This window comes from Neopsephotus bourkii, unplaced genomic scaffold (genome assembly GCF_033783945.1).
Source record: "Neopsephotus bourkii isolate Nb327-2 ecotype Australia unplaced genomic scaffold, CSIRO-AGI_Nbou_v1 NB_168, whole genome shotgun sequence".
Classification (NCBI taxonomy): domain Eukaryota; kingdom Metazoa; phylum Chordata; class Aves; order Psittaciformes; family Psittacidae; genus Neopsephotus; species Neopsephotus bourkii.
In genome coordinates, this window is record NW_026900684.1 from 13,714,243 (window position 1) to 13,723,980 (window position 9,738).

General features: G+C 35.8%; 1 long non-coding RNA gene across 1 annotated transcript; it reads right to left on the reverse strand.

Moving 5' to 3' along the window:
* Positions 1–2,054: 2,054 nt before the first annotated feature.
* Positions 2,055–7,749, reverse strand: LOC133221363 (uncharacterized). The gene is made up of 3 exons (XR_009727988.1): positions 7,618–7,749; positions 4,287–4,395; positions 2,055–2,393 (listed from the first exon to the last, which is right to left on the reverse strand). It is a non-coding gene; the product is annotated as an uncharacterized LOC133221363 (long non-coding RNA).
* Between the last annotated feature and the right edge of the window lie 1,989 nt (positions 7,750–9,738).

The window sequence follows — 9,738 nt, forward strand, 5'->3', positions numbered from 1 at the left end:
CCAAAATATTTTAGATATTTTTAGTTTTCTGCGTTGTAGCTCTGAACTGTATGTATTTTCATTATTATAAGAGAACTGTCATCCTAAATAATATGTAAATTATTATAATTTTAGTCACTTGTCAAGAAAATAATGAGTAATGAAATAAAAACAGGTAGAAAATTTTATTCTTTCATGATAGCTATTGCAAATAAACTTCTTTTCCGAAGAACTTGCAGATGATGACATGCTTTGAAGCTGAACATTTCAAGTTCTGTATTTTTTATTTTCTTTCATAAACTTAATTTAAAACAGCACTATAGTAATATGTTACTTGCGGGTTTTGTTAAACTTTGTGAACCGTATTTGTTATGAAAGAAAGAAAAAAACCACCCACTTTCACAGCACTGTGGCAGATCAGTGGAAATCATAATTCACGTGGAAGAGCAGTCAAAAAAAAAGCAACCTCATCTTTTGTTTCTGTATCAACATATAGAAACAAAATACATGTACATAACTGTAAAGTAAATTAGATTAGGAAAAATCTCCACAAGCTACCTCAAAAGGATTTCTGTTTTTCTAGGAAAGCATAGCAATATGGCCTTTAGTCAAGACCAGCATAAAAATACCTTTGTTTGTTACCTGCATGAACTGTAGATGAGAATGCACCAAGTACAACTATATATAATTTTAAAGATTGCTTTCTCTACATGGAAAAGTTATAAAATCTAAGTTTTAAGAAACTCTTTGGCACCATCAGATTTTTTTTAAGCAAGATTCAAACATATTTAGTATATAAACAGAAAAGACTAGTATCTGCTTTCTGAGAACACTCTAGTGTAAAAGAAAGCTAAATGCAAAAATGAATCACCAGCTCACATATAACTGTCTTTTATATTTGCAGTAATCCATCTTTCTATTAAAACAGCAGAAAATAAGCTATTGTACTGAAGTAAAAAAAAAAAAAAAAAACAACAACAAAAAAAAAAGATGTGCCATGTTAATTTTAAAGATGTTTTCTACATTGGCATTTTGCTTTCATGAGAAGGAGAATTATTTTGGTGCATTGCCATTTCTAACAGTGTCTCATTTTTATCTTCTAAGGGTCTGGATTGAGTCTTAATTCAACAAAAGGCAGCAGCCTTTGTAAGACAAAGTTTGTACAATATCTTGGAGACTCTTCACATTTTATGAAAGGTGAAAGGAAAACTAGAGAAAATGTAGGCCTGCTAATGGACAGAGCAGGTACCCTGGTGACAGAGGACACAGGAAGGCAGAGACAGTGAATATGTACTTCAGTCTTCAATGTCAAGGCCAGCCCCCAGCAATCCCTCATCTAGGAAGTCAGGCAGAAGGTCTGGAGAAAGGAAGTCTTTCAGTTTGTTGAGGAGGTGTAGGTCATGAGATGATTTAGAAATGAGAAAATGAGATCACTTAGGCAAACTTGACATCCAGATACAAGGCCCAGGTGCACTCACAAGTGCAGAGGGAGCTGGCAGACATTGTTGCTAGGCCAGTCTTGATCATCTTTGAAAGGTCATGGCAGTAAGGAGAGGTGCCTGAGGACTAGAAGAAAAAAAATATCATCCCAGGCTCCAGAAATGGCAAGAAGGAGGATCCTGAGAACTACAAGGCCACTTATCCTCACCTCAATCTGTAGAAAGGTGATGGAATGGCTCATCCTGGAGGCTATCTCTAAGCATGGGGAAGGCCAGAAGCTGATCAGGTGTAGTCAGCATGGATTCACGAAAGGGAAATCACGCTTAACCAACCTGATAGTCTTTTACGGTAGGATAGCTGGCTGGATAGATGAGGGGTGGTCCCACAGGGATGTTGGTCTAGATGACCCCCAGTGGTCCCTTCCAACCTCAACCATTCTGTGATTCTGTGATTTGGTTGTTAAATCTGTAGAATGAAAACTAAGACCAAGTACCTTTGGTAAAGGCAGATTTCCTCAGTGTTGTCAGGTATTCCTCAAGTCTGAGAGGTGAATGCTCAGAAAATGGTCAGAACGCCAGTGTCATTTCCAAGTGTTTGCTCAGTTAGACCTACAGTATTCACAGGAATACAAAAACTGATATTAAAATGTAACATCTTATTTTAACACTGAGTCCTTCTTTTCTTCTTCACTTTGTTTAAAGATAGAAACAAGTTCAGCTCATCATCTGTTTTAGCAGTGGAAAGACCACAGAAAAGGAAGAGAGGCTCTTCCTGACAGTATTTTTGGCTTGTCCTTGTAAAATGGAATTAAGTCACATGGGCCCTCCCTCTCCTTGCAGCAGCCAAGGTTAGCCATAACCTCATCTTCAGTGAGAAATCGATGTTTTTAATCTTGAGCGCTCATTTTCAAATTGAAATACAGTTCATCACATTGCTGTTCTTCCATATTATCAAGTCCTCTGACAGAGATAATTCTAATTTAAAATGAACCACAAGACACAGCACCAGGTTATGATAGTTTGAAGACTGATCATATTTTGCATTTATTTCCTGTGCCTTTTAAGGTGAATGAATCTCAGCTAGTCTAATGTGAAGCTAAAGTAGTGATTTTGAATTTGTTGGTTCTCTAACATACATGTTATTCTTTTCTCTTCCACTGTACTCCTTTTATATTCTTAGGTAATTCAGAAACCCAGCAATAATTAGTATTGGTAGTATTTCCACATGAATATTATATTTCTATTTTAGATTTTATGACTTTTGCCCCAGGCTGTTTTTAATAAACAGTAATAGTCTGTAAAAAATGTTCTACACATTGATGCATAGGCTGATTTAGTTCTTTCCCTGGGACACTGAAAGAAGAGCATAATTAACATCACTCCTGAGATTTAACTTTTGTATTATGCTAATTATTCCTAGAACTGGAAACAGTTTTTCAAGTGAATTTAAACTGTGTTGCTTAGCTATAATTACATTTTAGTCTACTGTCTAATAATAGGCTGATTCTCTTTTATGCTTAGAGAATTATTGTCACAAAAATATTTGAACAGTCTACATTTGTATGTTCTTGTTGCAGTCAGTGTAGTGGGGGGAGGTTAGCTTTACCTTAGGGGTTTCATTTGAAGCATTAGTAGAGTGCTTTAGGCATCAGATATTAAAATTTGTGTCCCTTATGGACCAAAAATCTAATATTTTAATATATTTGTGTCCTTTATATCTTTTCAGAATGGTAGTCATATTCATCCAGTGCTTTAGGTTCCCAGTAATTTCTTCCATGCATAAATAAACTTAAAAAATGGCTTCCATGCTTGTCTTTGTAGAAATTGATGTGGTATGTATACAAAAAGTTAATAAAGCTATACTGAATATTTGATTTATATTTACAAAGCCTCAGAAATCAATATAAAAAAATAACATCCCTGATGTTATAATTTCTGAGTTAAAACAGCTTTCATATTAACAAAGAGATATAAATGAAAGTTTGTTATATATTTTGCTGACTATACTGGGAGTGTTTTTATGAAATTGTATTACATCTGACTTCTCCATGAACTGTGTGAAGTCATATGGCTAAGAATGTTGGGTTTACCATTGTCTGCTTTCCTTGTGAGAGACAAAAGGTCCAAATTCAGTGAGTTAGTCTTGCATTTTTTATAAACAGCGTATTTGTTCCTGAAATTATGTGTAAATGCTGTAAGAAAACTTTAACATCTATTCATGAAACTCTGAACGCTGAAAACGTAAGCAGAGAGTCTTGTACCTTTGTTATTCTTTCTAATAAAGAAAGTGAACACTAGATTGTATGCATGCATAAATATTCCAAATCCTAGAAATTTCTTTATTGCAGTACTAAATTGGGGCTCTTCCAAAAAAGTGTTTCAGTGTTGTGTTTAAGATAGTGCAAAAAGGATGCCATGGCAGGTTGATTTATATCCGTTAATATCCCTGTAAGACCCAGTTCAGTGTCTTTATTGCTGTCACTCTTGTCAGTGAATATTTAGGGACAAGCAGCTTCTCAGCATACTGTTTGTCCTGCATGTAGATTAGGTTTGTAAGCCAATAACCATTGAAGTTTTCACTGTTTTTGTCTAGTGTCACAATTCTCCAATAATTGCATCAGAATTATTGGTGAGATAGATGCAATGCATAACTAACTTCCTTCTATTTGTGGTATTTATGTCTAGCAGTAATTACGTGCTTCAGTTTTCCTGTGTAATCTTTGTAAAATACCTAGGCAGAGGGCAGAAGCCTTCCACATAGCTCAGTAGAAAAACTGTTCCTGTTTGCTGGATATCATAGCATCTGCTAAGAGTAATAACATTGATGAAATAATCCTAAACCAGAAAAAAACATTACTCATGACTCACCAAAAGAGAGTAAAATAACGAGGTAGCTGTTTCCTTTGAAGACACAAAGAAGGGAAGTCCACCATAGCTAAACTTGTGACATTATGGCTACTTGTCTTTCTCCCAGTTTCTAATTGGAAAAAAAAAAAAAAAAAAAAAAGAACTACTTGTGGAAAAGAAAAAAAAAAAAAAAAACAAACCCAAAACCCCAAACTTTTCTGTGTGCCCACACTGACTGAAAACTGGTATGGTTACATTTACATTAATATTATTGTAGCAGGTTTGCATCAGTGAAAATATGAGGATAAATGGGACACCATATGTGAAGCTCCACACTTAATTGCTACAAGAACACTTCTGTAATGAAGATCATAGCATTGTTTTGAAATTTGCTTGCTTCTCTTTATCCTTGCATGCATGTTATTTCTGGGCATCTGCAGGAAATATTATGAAATTATAGTCAGTTGGCCATTCTAACAACAGAAGAATATTAATGGTAAGAATTGGTATTGCTAACAAAGGCTCCTAAATTACTGGATGCTTACCAAGGGTCAATATGACCCACAATTTCAGACTAACTTTTTTTTCTCCTGTTATATAATGCAATTAAACAACAAACCCCCTAAAACCTAGAATGCTGCCTTAGAACGGATACAACGTCAAGTGAAGTTAATGTCACATAGTGAACACAGAACTTTGCACATGTCATCTGCAGGATGAAAACGTATTACTTCTATCTAAATGATTCACTGTTCCAACAGCAGAAAAGCCCTCTGTGTTGGTGTGGGATTCAGGGGCAAGTTTATAGTCACAACAGTATAAAACAGACACCCATGTGACTAAGTTTGCTTAAACAGCACTTCAGTTATATTTTAAGTATGTTGATTTAAAGTTTATTGTGCTTAGTTTGACATTATAGGGGAAGTAAAACCATGAATAGCAGAATAAGCTATGTATTTTCACGTTGTAGCTAAACAGGTAAGCCCTTATGGGACTCTGATACCTATCAGGAAAACAAAAGGTAAAAGTATTAAACTATATTAATCCATCATTTTGCGGTCATTCACTAAATGGAACTGGTGGAATGATTTAAAAACATTCTTTGTCTTGCTGAAGTGGATATGATTTTACTGTGATGTGTAAAGATATTGAGAAAGTAGGTGTCATGCACAGACCCTATAAATAGTATAATTACTTAAATGTTTTACTTAAAGACAGATTAAGACATCATTCAGTTTGTCCAAACCTAAAAATGAAAATAAAGCTGCATTAAAATACTAAAAATTATCAACATGTACTGGAATTGCAATTAGAAAATATTAGTGCAGCTTTCATAAAAATAAAAATTTTTCTGTGATGATAAAACATACAAAGTGCTATACTATAAAAAGAGAAGTGAATTTTTAGAAGAGTATTAGTTGATCTGTTTTGAGGCCACTGCTATCCCTCTCATCCTGTTATACCCATTGGTCACGCTTTCATTTCCTTCTATTGACCATATACTGACCAGTATTTCTGGCCAGAAATTAACCTTTTCCTCCACTGCCCTCCAACTCAACTAGCTATCAGTTGGTATACCGTGGCCTAAGATCAGCTTGAGCTCTCATAGAACAAGCCAGCTCTGTTCAAACTTCGTAAAACTGATTCAGAGCAGTGTGTTACTGTGGACATATAGCAGGCTCTAACAGTAATTGTCTAAGATAAATTAAAACAGAACAGCAAAGAGCTATGATTTCAGTCACTGAGCTGCAGGTAACCACTCCCCTAACCCCCCAAGGCATAGTTTTGAGCTTTTCTGTCAAGGCGTCTGCTGGGATACTTTGTCCCTAAGGTATAAATTCAAGTGGGTGATGAAAGTCTTATGGGAATGTTATTCTAGAAAGAGATTGCTGTAAAGCAAACAGTCTTATAGCTACATTTATCCTCCCAGACATGTGTCTGATATTTTATATCATATATCTGATATATTATGTGGGTTTAAAAAAAAAAAAAAAAGCGCTGAAAAGGGCTGGCTTGCCTGGCTTTCTATAAAATGGTTATTCTGAAGTAATTTTTTAATATCCCATTTGTAGATTTGCACCTCCCCTGGGCTTTTAGAGTAGCCAAAACTGGGGCAAAATATAGATGTGAAACAAGGTATTTTTTGTGGGTGATGTTCAAAGAATTCAAGTAACTTTGAAAGTAAGAGATGAAATTATATTCTTTCAATGACACTACTCTCATTTTTCCAATATATATTGTGTGTTATTGTACACTCAGAACTGTGGGGAACTCTGAGGCTGTAGTACTATTACCTATTACAGGCCATGCTGTACCTAGCAGCACCACTGGGTTGTCAGTTGGGCTGTCTTTAAGCATGGGAGGCTGCCCAAACCAGCCAACTATTGGGAGAGAGCAGCAGTGGCTCTGCTTTTGTTTTGTTTCCAAGCGTTCCACTGGGATATTCTGGCCACCAGCTGTAGCGCCAGCACTGAGTGTTGGTAATCCTTTATTAAGTGAGAAATTAGGGAGCATCAGCAGTATGCACTGCTACAGGTGATATCCTCTCTCCTTCCTTAGCATCTTCCCCTTCCCTCTTATCTCCTACCCAACTCCAATAAAAGGAACAGTGAACCCAATTCTTCAGTATGCCTTTATCCTGCTTTGGCAGTCTCCTCTTCTTCCTGCTGGAACTTTCTATTGCTTCAGGAGCAACTCAGTCTCAGGCCTTATTTTTAGAGAAGGCAAAGAGAAAAGGCTTGACCTGGGCTTGTCATCAGGTGTGATATATGATGATCTGTGCACTGTATTGCTCTGAAGGACAGAAATTGTTATTCTCTGTCCTCATTAGCATACAGATTTCGCACATTAATGCAGTTGTACGCTTAAGATGTTGAAGTTGAAAAAGAAAGGTGGATTTTTCACTTTTACCAGTTGGCAGGGTAATCCTACTTTTCCACCATGGACCAAAATGGGAGATTCCAAGAATACTAGAATGAGTATTTGAAACTTATTAATATAAATGTGATTAATTAAAGAAAACAACAGAGGCTTTCTTTCATCTGGATAGCCTCCATTGAGGCTCTTTTCTCTGTTTAGTAGTCACATAAGAGCTGCAAGACTATAAATGTAATAGTTTGCATTCTGTGTTGCTGAACAAGGCAAAACTCTTTTTTTTTTCTGCATATATAATCTGCAAAATAACTTTCATAAACCTCTTTTTCTGTTTTGATTAATCATTGGGGGTTTGCAGAACATCTCACCTGGGTATCAAGAAGTATTTGAAATTGCTGAAGGGTAGGCATTCCTAGACCTTCAAAATACAGACAGAGGCAAGAGGAGCTTTCAATTTTAGCAGTGTAGAGATGCTTACCTGAGTCAGCACTGAGGATACGTTCATGCACACAGTAATTGATTCATCAATAAAGGGCCTGTGTGTAGCTGAAGTACTTGGGCATTTGCCACCCATTATCTGATCGGCATCTGTAGCTTATGATGTTCAGACACGTTTCCTGGCTCCTTGTCATAGAATGTTGTGCTTCACAAAGGTGTCCTAGCCAATCCCTGTGTCTATGTGGTTGGTTCAGAATTAGGAACATTATCAGGGTGGGATGAAAAATGGAGGACAATCTTAACGTCTCAGGAAAACAGGGTGATTACTGTGGAGATTGTAGTTTCAGAGTGATAACTTTGTATGAGAAAAGAGATGCTCTTGCCTGTACAGACAGTTCATACTAGATGTGTTATGGAGTGTCTGGTGATGGTTGTACCTAAGCCATTTGAGCTTTCATTTCTTGTTGAAATTATTTTTTTCCTGTTAAGAGGCTCCTGTTAGTGTTTTCTGCCACCACAGATGGAGAGAACATTAGTTCCATTAAATTTTACATTTTATTTTTCCCGTATTTCCATTGTATAAATAAATTGAAGAAGTTAACCAAATTTTTATTTTTTATATTATACAGTGGTGGTGGAGGAGTCCAAAACTCATTCTTTTAGCATAGTGACCATTTCGTCACCCCATACTAGTTACTCAACCCTTTATTTTGTATTATCCTCCTTCCATTCTTAGAAGTGACAATTTTTTTAACTAATAAATAATTGAAAAATCTTATTTTACAATCCATTTTAGCTACAAGCTCATCAGGACACTCTAGGTTTTCCAGTTTACTGTCAGCTTTCCAGTATGCATTTGGAAGGCTTTTGTCTAGTAGATATATTGGAGCAGTATAAAACCATAAGCAGTAAAACATTGTAAAATAATATAAGGCAGTTAAAACATAGCAGGAAATGAAGGTTCTGATGCTAAGAATGGGATTGTGAGTAAAGATAAAACAATAAAAGAAATGCATTGTTTTATTAAAAGTATCTGTGCAAATTTAAAGAAGGCTGCAGTTGTTCAATGAAAAAGGAATGTGATTTACTCTAAGTAGTAGAATGCAAAAGACCAAGTCAACTGTCACAGTCAAGAAAGGTTTTTTTTTCATCAGGTATGACAATGGGTTTGCTTCATTCTACTCAAGACTATTCATTTCATTTTACATAAGGGAAGAAGATCCTTCTTTTATTCACTAGGACTTTAATGTCCAAGTGAAGCAGCAAGTTTAGCAGACATCAGAGTTTCAGTTTAAATTGGGGCCAAAGATATCTTCAAACTTGTTCCCATAGCATTCTCAAAGATTGCAGCTAAGCTGACAGGTTTTGGACACTTCCCTAATTGACGGATCTAAGAAAGCTATTGAACACAACACATGGCGCTAGCAACCCAAGCCAGCTTTATGACTGACAGAACAAGTGCAATTTTCTGTGTTTCTTTGTGACTATACTGACTTCAGGCTCATGAAGAAAGTTGACCTTTGTGGCAAGTCACTGCAAAGCAGGAAAGAAGAGAAAAATTCCACAAGAGTTAAATTAAAAAAGAGAAAATGCCTATCACTATTTTTGTTCTTCAAGTACAGAACACTTTGCTCTATTTTATTATTTCTGTGTATCTGTATGATTAGACACAGACTTTTTTAAAAGACATTCACAAGCAACTTTGGATTTAATTAATTTTAGATAATGGAGTTATTTTAGAGTTTTGTTTCCATCCGTGTGAACTTCTACTAAGTCCTATAAATAAGGTAAAATTCTTGACCCAACATACTAAATGTTGATTTTAGAATTGTTTTCATGTTTTCAATTAGGTCAGGGTTTCATCTGTAGTTGACTTAATTATATTTATGCAGTCACTGGAGGAGAGCACCAGAGGGCAAATGTATTTGTGGTTCAATCCTGATAAGGACAGACTGCCCTCAGCTGCAAAAAAGTCCTTCCTTATTTAAATACCTGCAACGTTCATCAGTCCTTTTGGTTACCAACTGAACTGTGGTTCAATCCAATGATATAAAACTTTGTGTGCACTTTTGTTCTCTGCAGTCTGATGATTTGATATTTCCTATTAGTGTTTGTACTGTTGTGTGTACTCTCAATTACAACCTGGTGTACTCATATCCTG